This window comes from Corvus kubaryi, unplaced genomic scaffold, assembly GCF_017639235.1.
Source record: "Corvus kubaryi isolate FWS band 111438036 unplaced genomic scaffold, C.kubaryi_AGA036_p1.0 37397, whole genome shotgun sequence".
Lineage (NCBI taxonomy): Eukaryota > Metazoa > Chordata > Aves > Passeriformes > Corvidae > Corvus > Corvus kubaryi.
The window spans coordinates 10821128-10831275 of record NW_024581136.1 but is presented as its reverse complement, the minus strand read 5'-3'; the positions used below and the strand labels follow the sequence as shown (position 1 = coordinate 10831275).

The following is a 10148-nucleotide window of genomic DNA, read 5'->3' as shown; positions in this document are numbered from 1 at the left end:
GCTCAGCAGCTAAAGGAGAAAGCTGGCTGGAGTAGGCAGACTGTGAGGAGTGTAGGAGCTGCCAGGAGAGAGGAAGGGCAGCAGGATGGCTGTGACAGAGCACACGTGGCTCCTGCCCTCAATTAGCCTGTGTGGCTATCACTGTTGAAATGAAAGCACAGCAGGTCTCCAAGGAGTTCTCTCGTGGGTCTTGCTGAACTTATAAGCTGGGGCCACAGTATAACTTAATTTCCTGAAATGTCAAGTGGCATGTACTGGCTGCCTGCTCTATTGGTGTTGGGGGTTTTTTTTATGAACACATTGTACTCCCATTTCCTGCAAAAAAATTCCTATCAGTGTTTGATGATTGCTTAATAAGAGAAATCAGTAAGCGCACGGAAAGTTCACATCCTGCAGATGAATATAATGACTGTAAGCTTCTGAGTTGCCAGGGATTGGGGGTTTTTTGGTTGTGGTTTGATTTATTTGTAATTTCATCCTTCCAGCCAAGAACACTGATGTGAAGCTGTATCCTGCAAGTGCTGAGACCATTGGTGAACTGTAGGAGGCCTTCAGCAACCACCAGCCTTACTCCAGAAGGAAAGGGTAGAATTTCTTGGATGAGCAAGCTGGGAGAAGGTATATCAAACTGGGAAAAGTAACAATATTGAGGATGAAACTGTCATGCTTTTATACCTGTCTTGTGATACACTGTGGGTTTTGTTTGATTTTGAAGCAGGCTTTTATAATCGTAGTGTGGGTGTGAACTCCTAGGAAGGTGACTGTAAGGCGTGCAGGCAAGCCTGACGGATCCCAAATGGATTTGTTGTTGTTTTTTATATCTGTTTCTAGACAAGCCTTTGTATTATTTCTTCTTAGGTGTGATTTCTGAGTCCTGTTGACTCTTTATTCAAGAGCAGTCTTCTATAATTTTTGTGTGAGCTAGCAGTCTTTTAGACTTGGAGGCATTGCATTTATAGGGACCCTGAAAGAAAATTTAAAAAGCCTTTTCTTCATGATAATTTTCATTACTAACTCTAATACTCCTCTGTCTAGAGCTTTCCCAGTTCAAAGTGCTGTGCAGTCTATCAGCTAACTGTGCAGCCCTGGTAAATGGGAGGTAAATAAAACTCCCTGCTGTCTGTAAAGCTTTTGAATTTTTTGTAAGTCTCTCAGCATGGTGTCGAGCAGGGAGCCACTGAGAGCCACCCATTGGGAAATACTTGGCAGAGGGACTGGCTGACAATTTAGACCATCTGAACACAGGCCTGAAAGGAAAATCTTGTCTTGTAGTGACTGTTTGCTTTCCACATGTCTCTTGCAATTTGTGTCCTCTCCCAGCTCTGTTTCATGGTTCTCATCTCCTTTCCTCGCACAAGACCGTGGTTTCCCAGGCTCTGAGGGCGAAAAGAACTAGCCAGCAATTGTAATGGAAACCCTTGCCTGATTAGGTGTCAGGAACATATTGAAAATAATGCAATTTTTATGCCACTTCCTATATTTTAGAAGCTGAGGGCCAGTAAGAGAGAAATTGGTCAAGAAAAATAAAAAAATCCAAAACATAAGGAGCATTTTAATCCTTAAATGATAATTAGCCTTGGTCTGGAGCTGAGGAGTGCACCAGCCTTTTTGAGGAGGAGCAAAGGATATTTTCTCATCACGGCACAGGCATATTCTTTTGTTTGGTTCCTTCCTATCTCAGTGCCTTACATATCCCATATGCACGAGTATCATCTGACTACAGAGTAATGTCTTAGTTCCCTAAATATTGGAGGATATTAAGACACTGAGGTAAATGGACCTTGGCCTAGGGTACTGCCTGTTGCAGAGGGAAGATTCATTAATTTTTTGTTGATGGGTCCTGGCCTCACCCCTTTGTGTGTATGTGTGAACACTCCTGGATGTAGAAAGCACTAATGTCTAATCATGTTCCACAGAAGATAATTTGAGATGATTAAAAAAAGTGTTCTGTTTACTTATTTTTAAGGAGTTATAATGCCAGCAGGCACTTCTAAGACTGTAAAGCTTAGACAAGGTGCTGTGAAAGAAGAAATATCAGTCAAACCCCAGAGTTTTGGGTATAGTCATGTGACTGTCCCACTGTTTGCAGCTGTCTTCTGGCTGTTCAGTCCCCTTTTTGACTCAAGGGGAGACTCTTTTTACTGTCATAGAGGGTGAAGGATGCAGTGATTGAGGGCTTCATGCCTGACCAGTGTGAAGGCAATGGGGTGTAAATCCATGTACTTCCTTACTAATATGGCTGTTACTTTGCATTAATCTGGCTACTCTCTCTACCCAAATTTCTGTTACAACGGGCTATCCAAACCAAGGAAAGAGAATTTTTGCCCTTCACAGATAAACTATTTCCTTGGGGGCCTAGCCCCATTGGCATCCTCTGCCCCAAATAAGTTGGAATCAGCTCTTGGTGGGAGAAGCCAGCTGAGGTCATGCACAAGCACTGCAAGAGGCTTCCCTGTCTCCTTACCCCAAAGGGCCAAGATATTTAGACAGCTGCCTCACTATGAATGGGACTCTCTGGCAAAAGAATTAAGCAAAGATTAAAATCAGTTTTAGCTGCTAAATGTGTGCTTTGCACAGCATTTAGCAGCTAAAAGTCTAATTATCTTTGAACTTATGCACATGGTTTTAGATGTGATGCACACAAGTTGCTATTTTTTTTATTTTGTCTACAAGGAGCTGGAAATCAGGATAAAAATGAGATCCTGGTGTCAGTAAGGGCACAATTTTGTGAGTAGGCTGGAGGCAGTGCCCAGTCTGCAGGGAAGTAGGGCACCTGCTGAATGAGAATAGGTTAAAAAACTGCTTTAACACTTGTCATTTAGACTCTCCTGTTTAATGGAAGTTCATGCTCTTGAGTAAGGAAATACAAGTGCGCATGAAGGTAGGAAAATGAGACTGCTCTGACAGAAAGCCAAGCTCCTAGCTGGAGGGAAAATTTACTCTGGATATTGATGCTTGCAAGACACAGAGAGTGAAATCTGGGAGGTGAAGAGCACTGTAAGACCTACATAGGTCACTGCAGAGCAAGTCAGATTGAGTTTTAGAAAGTGCTGCAGGGAGATAAGGAGGAATTTGATGCTGAGTTGCCATAAAATAGGGAGAGGGGCTCCATGTCTCCTGTGCAGCCTGGGTGCTTTGGAAACCTGCTCAAGGCTCAAGATACCCATGTCAATGAAAACATAGACAATGGGAGGAGGTAGCAGGGCTGATAAAATGTTGGTGCCATTTAAAAACCCTTTAGGGAAGCAAGTAAGTATTGCCAAATGGTGATCAAAAATCCTGGATCTTCCCATCCAGCATGAGCCAAATCATGACATAACACAAACGTTTTTCAGTTTGGTTTTTTTTTTTAACTTCAACTTTTTTTAACCTTTAGATTACCCTTAAATTATATTTCAAGCTTCTTTCTTAACCATAAAGTATGCAATTGGTACAGAAACAGGTCTAGAAATCAAAAGTGAATTTTTCATACAGCCACTGAAGAAGGGCTGATTGGAAGCCTTTTCTTGCATAGCCTTTTACACAGTTGAGGACATCCCGCTTGCTCCATTTAATCAGCTCTCCCCTTGCCTAAACACCCCAGCTCGTGTGTTTGCTGGAGATGGTGTTTCCCATATTTCTGATTTTTCCCTGGACTCTGTGATCTGTCCACATATTTTTTGAAGGGTGAGTGAGGCTACAGGCAATCCACCAGTCGAGAGCTTACCTGTGCTGAGCAGGCAGGAAGGATTCCTTTACAAGCATAGTATCTTGCACTGATTTTTACTAATTAAACCCCCCCATCCCCAATGTCCACAAATGATCAAGATAATTTTGACTTTTGGTCTTCTCTTCTATATAATGTCAGCTCATCTTAGCTTTGTGTAGCCTGCAAAAGTGGTACACACATTGTCAATTAATTAATGTGATTTTCTTTATTAAACTATTGAATGGAACTAATTTCCAGGATCAAGGCTGTCAAGCAGAACACTCAAGACGATGCAACTTATGGAATGCTTATCAAGTGTACCAGTTACAACACTTTTGCTCTGTTTAGGAGATTAAGAGTTCTCCTTCTCCTATTCTTTCTGTTTCATGTGGTTTGTGTTGCAAAGCATCTCATGAAAAAAAGTTGGTAGAAAGTAGTGGTTAAAGAGCTGTCTTGGGTCCGGAGTTCAGACCTTCTGATATCAGGCACAGGTAGAGTCACAGCCTGACCTGTCACAAACCTCTGCAGCTTGTCATACCTCTGTTTTGCCATGTGTAAGGTGTTGATCAATAAAGTTAGTTCTGTTAGCATTGGTGAAGGTTCCTATATTGATGTCAGAGAACCAATGCTATGAAAAGGCCAGATTCAAGAACATGTCAATGAGAAATTTTTGCTTCAGTGATGAGCCAGGCATGAATTGTAGGACAGTAAGACTATGATTTATGAAGTGAAATGTGTGGATTATTCATTTGAGAAACCCATTAAGGGTTAGTAACATTACTTAACAGAAGAAACATCTTCAGCTCCAGCAGCTTTGATTTGAAGGTATCAAGGGAAAACCAATTTCTTTTAGCAATTTAACAATGCAAATAGGTTCTAAGGTGATGATGAGAAGATGAATATGTTACCCAGAGTAGAACGGAGCAGCAGCAAAGCATTGGTGTGGCAAGGTTCACAAAAGGCAACTTTGAATGACAAACACCAATTTGGGCAAGAGGCTTTCACTCCGAGCCAGCCGGGAGAGATTAGAGATCCACAAAGGACATGTTCCTGATGATTCCATTGCTCTGTCCTTGTTTCCATGGCTCTGCTGGTTGCCTACCACCTTGGAGAGGTGCTGCAGGCACTTCCTAGTGGGCTAATGTCATTGGTCAGAGATCTCTGTGTATGTAAAATCTGGGAGAGATCCATACCATCCCTGCACAACTGATGTTTGTAGATGATGGGTGAGGCAGTGATGTCTCAGGGAGCTACACTGCCTTGGGCTATGATCTCATAAGTTAAGCAGGGTTGGGCCTGTTTGTTTTTGGATGGGGACTTAGAAGGAGAAGTTGATTGCTACAGTCAATTTGACTTGGTAATTCAGAAGGTGGTGCTCTTCCCCCTGGGTAGCACAGGTTGACATGCCAGAGTTATTAGGCTCACCACAGCTCCTAACCTTTTGGAAAAAATGTAAGCCCAACACCCTCATCTTTCCAGAATGAACATCACGGGACTCCTGCTATTACCCCAAAGTCCAAACCAAATTCCATCTCAAAGCAACCACACCATGCAGATGGAGATCCACCCTGCCCTTTCAGGAGGATGCAGCAGACTTTGCTTTCCCTGCTGGGTCACATTGTACCTCCAGCTGAACCGCTGCAGAGCTTGGGACAGATGGCAGCAGTACTACTGGGGCAGACAGCAAATGCCCTCTCAGTGTGTGCAAATGTCCTCACTGTAAAGCGACTGTTTAAATGGGAAGTGTTTCCCCACCAATAGGGGTTTTGGAAGTCTTGGTCATATCTGGTTTGAGCAGTAGCCTCCTTGTGCTGCATGTGGGCTAGCAGCTGGAGCTCTGTTTTGCCTTTGTCTTTTCCTACTGCAGCACAGTGCTAGGCTCTCACAGCACAGGAACACTCTGCTGTCCACTGCCCTCTTAGAGGGACCAAAAAAATTTTCTTAGCTGTTTTGCACACCTCTTCATATTCCACTGTGGCTACTTGGGCCAAATTCTGGAGTGAGGTAAGTTATTTAGCAGCATGTAGGTGTAAAGTGCAGCAATTTTCTGTTCTGAGTGGGTGGTAAGGTAGGGGTGCAGCAGGAAAAGCAGCAAAGAGGGATGGCATTAGATAACATGCTCTCTGTGCCGAGGGCTTCTGGGAAGGGAGCTCTGGTTTCTTTGGCCATGTCTAAAGGCAGGTTTGCTCAGTATTTGTTTGTTTTCTAAGCTGTGAATGTGCTTGTGTGTATTCTTTTTAGTTTAGCTTAAACCATTCCTAATCCTGTTAGCAGAGATAAATCTCCCTGAACCACAAGTAAGTGTCTGCACGGGAGTTTGCACGAGCTGAATTAATTCTGCGTGAAATTCTGCAGGGTGCCCTTGTGTGGGTAAACACAACCTCACGTCCCTTCCAGCATCCTTGGCTTTCACTGCTGTGCTTTGCCTGCCTGCTCTCCCCTCTTGGCAGGGGAGGTCACATTGAAGCTTCTTATTTTCAATTTCCACAGGAAAATAAGCTAATCCCCCTTCACCACCATGGTGACCTTACAGGAAAAGGGCTGAGTGAACCCAAATTGGGCTCTCTGTGTGGGGTCTGTCAAGAAAGGCTCCCTGAAGGGCTCTGTGCCAGCAGGACCATGTCCCTGACCTAGTGGCATGGAGAAAGAGGGGTTGCTCCCAGTACTAGCCCCGCTGCTCTGTCCTGGCACAGCACAGTGGGAGAGGCAGCTGGGCTTAGCTCAGGATTTTGCATATTCTTTACCATGCATGTCCTGTCTTGACAGTATTTATGCAAATTTTTAAGTAGAGGAAAAAGCTGTCACGTAAAACAAAAAAATTCATCTGAAGGCCAAATATGTAGGTTGGTTGGCTTCTGTGTTTTCTTTTTTTTTTTTTTTTTCCCCCAATTAAAAATAAGGTAACCTATAAAACGACGATCTAGTTTAATATCCTCATTACATGTTCCAGGCAGTATCTGAGTCACACCGTTTGCACTGTGCTTTGTACCCCTGCGGGGGATGTAAAAGCTCCATTTTTAGAATATTCCTAGGTCCACCTCAGTCAGATGTGCCAGGTGAGAGTTCCAGGGTGCAGGATTGTGGGTAGTGAAAGTGAATTCTCTCAGGATACCATTGCTGTCAGGACAGGACAGTATTTGAGGTAATTGGTTTGGGTGGTCCTGTCCTTGCAATCCATGTCACCTTTTTGAGTGGAAACACACCTGAAGTCAAAAGAAATTCCCAATGGATTGTGTTGTCCTTATTGTTATTTCTGGCTAGTGGAACTCCACTGAGTTTAATTCCCACCTAGTGCAAAGACCCATCACCTTTAATTAACATCGAAAAACACTTATAAAGAGCAACAAAAGGAGCTGCTGGAGGATGTCTCTTCTTCAGCACTGGAAGAGCTGCTGCATGTTCTCATGTCATGAGCAGCCAATTCTCATCAGCATGGGTATTTCTTATGCAGGTAGGGGTCTTCTGGCTTTACTGGGCCATTTCACCTGGGTATGTCTGCAGAGATAACTAGTAAGGTGCTCGGTGGTTAATGCCAACTGTGATATTGGGTTTTGTGATGCAGATTCTTGTTTGCTAAGAGCCAGAGTAAACCAGACTTGCCTCCTGGGATCTACATACCACAATAGCCCAGAGATCACAATTGTGGAGACTTCTTTTCCTGAAGACTCAAGGTCACAGCTGAGGTACAGCAATCCAATAATTTATTGCTGATCAGCTCACAGCCCCCACTATGAGCCACAGTGCCAAACCTGCTTTTCACATAACTAAGAGCATTTGCACTGAGGGTTACTTCTACCCAGCTCATATAATGTGCCTTCATCTGTGGGACAGCACTTGTGAGCCTTTTCCACCATTGCAGCATCATGAAACACAAGGCTGAATGTTATCTTCACTTTAGAGCACTTTGTACAAGACAGGAAGGGGCTGGAAAAAGGGATTCTCCTTTGGGCTATAGATCCCCCACTTGCTGTATCTCCATACCCCTCCCAATGTGGTGAGCTCCAAGGACTTGGCAGATATCAGCCCTTTTTCCACTAGAATTGCAGTTTTCTCCTTGGGCTGTGTCTAAATTTCCTTGGCATGGAGGGAAGAGCTGACGTTACCACCGCTCCAGGGAATGCAGTACCGTGGAATTATTACCTTTCAGATATGCTATACAGATACACTAGGAAACCTCCATTCTTTCCTTCCTTAAAAATACCTGGCTCTAGTTACTGCATTTGGAAGCTGTGGGTCTCTGACTCTCATGGTTTGCCTGTTAAGGTGACAGCCTGCAGTAAATGTCATGGCTCACCAATACCAGAAATTTCAGCCTCCCAGCCCATTTCTGTGTCTGGCATTGGGGTGAACCAGCCAGACTCCACCAAAAAACAGCTTGCAGGACTGCTCCCATAGGGCAGCACAACACTGGTGTTTGGCTTCCATGTGCCCCTTGCAGCCCTTCTGTGCCATCCTAGACCTTGTGCCCTTGGCTGTATCCTGCCACCACCCTCCTCCTGCAGGCCTTGCAGCACAGCCCTTCAGTGCTAGGCAGGAAAATCATCGCCTTCGTGAGCTGCCACAAAACTCCCAAACTATTTTAGGTGTGTTGACTTCAAGCACGCACACAAGCAACTATTGTGTCTTATGGCCACAAGGCCAAGTGCCACACGTTGTGGGCATGGCCATTCTGCTCCAGAGCCAAGCTGGCCCTGGGCAGTCTCAGCAGGAGATGTTCTGTATTACCTGTCCTGGGAGGCTGGGAATTGCTCCCTAGGCTGGGTGCCATTAGAGATACAGATATAACCTTTACCTACTAACTAACGAAATTGCTTTTCCCAGTGCAGGGGTATACCTGCATGCTATTAGCATTAGAGATTTCAGGTTCCAGACCTGCTGCTGACTTCAACGAGTCTTTTGTAACATTATTTGAAATATTGTCTGTTGGATTTTTTTTTTCCATTGGAAGTTGACAGTTGAAATTTCTTTTTTGTTTAACGCCTAAAAGTTTTCCTTTACCTGATTTGCCCTCTTCCTCTCCTAAAACATATGCATGCACAAAAAAATTTGACTTCTGGAGTCTGGATGCTTTCCTAATGCATTTAATAGCACCAAGGACATGAAATACTGTACTGAGTCCTCTGGGAAACCTACAGTTAGTGGGATGAAAATACCTTCTGTAAATGATTGAGCTCATGAAACAGCGTGAGTAATTAAAATGCTGCGCAGGACAGAGCTGAAAATCCTTACAGGATTATCAGTGAGACATTGTTTAAAAGATGTCCTTGGGTTGGACAGTGCAGCAACATTGAGTGCAAGCAGCACTCAGAGCTCCTGCTGAGAATGGAAGGTGGCAGATACCTGGTTAGTCTTCTGTTTTCTTTCATTTTTATCCTTGCTGTTCCAGCTGAGAGGAGCTCTTCATTGCTTATTTATTTCATCCCAGGAGGTCTGCAGATTGATTGACTGGTTGTTGGGGGATTTTTTTGTCTGTTTGTTTGTTGTGGTTTGTTTCTTAAACAAGTCTGTAATGATGGTTGTGAGGGCAGAGCCAGGGAAGGGACAGCTTTAAAAAGTTCTCTGTACATCTACTTGTGTGGTGGTCTTAGTGTGTGTGTGCATATTGATCCTATCCCAGGATAGGCACCAAAGAGCTGTCCACAGACCTGGTTAAACATTTAATAACTAGCTGCAGTTTCCATGTCTTGTTTCCAAAGGCATTTTAGTACCTGAAGATGCCTACAGAGCTTTCAAAGGGCCTTAGCTCATTGGCTATCCAAATTGCTGTGACTTTGATGAGATTGCTATGTTTACCTTTATCAGGATTCTTAGAAAACTCCTCTAGGAGTCCATTTGCCATGCACCCAAAGTCCTTGTGAAGTTTAATCAGGGTTTGTTTTTTGTTTGGTTGGTTTTGTGCCTGGAGCTGCACTTCCCGATGTGGCAAGTCCTGCCCATAGAACATAGTCCTGCTGCATAGAACAGCTTCAGAAATGGCAAAGGCTGAAGGGTGCTCATGCACTGTGATAACCTGTTGGACAGGATTGAAAAGGACAGTGACAGGTTATATAAGTGAGCAGTGGATAATTTACTTTGTGAAGATGTTTAAAACTCACCATTGTTTTGGGCTCATGAGTGGAAGTTTATTATGGTAAATTTGTTGGAGGGTAAGGTCACATTTTTGTTTCCTGGGTGAAAAGTGAGGCCAGACAAATACAGAAATACAGTTACAAGCGCAGTTAGTAGATGTCGGCATCCTTTCGGATGTGGGGTGACATGATGGGTGTGGGCTGGAGGAGGAGTATGAAAAGGGAAATGATTTGCACACAGGAGAGGCCTGGAGTGAATTTGAGTTGAAGAACTTTGCGGGGAGGACAGGAACGAGAGAAAGGGAAAAAGAAAGGAAAAAATAAATTTTCCTTGATTGGGTGAAGGTGATGGGACTGGAGGAACTGGTGGGAAGATGTGTTTGAGTCAGACC

General features: G+C 43.9%; 1 long non-coding RNA gene across 5 annotated transcripts in view; it reads left to right on the top strand.

The window, feature by feature from the left end:
• Positions 1-10148, top strand: part of LOC121671115 — a 62406-nt gene that overhangs the window by 29163 nt on the left and 23095 nt on the right. For all 5 annotated transcript variants that reach the window (XR_006018399.1, XR_006018397.1, XR_006018398.1 and 2 more), the window contains exon 6: positions 486-618. This is a non-coding gene — a long non-coding RNA (uncharacterized LOC121671115). The remainder of the gene's footprint in view (positions 1-485; positions 619-10148) is intronic.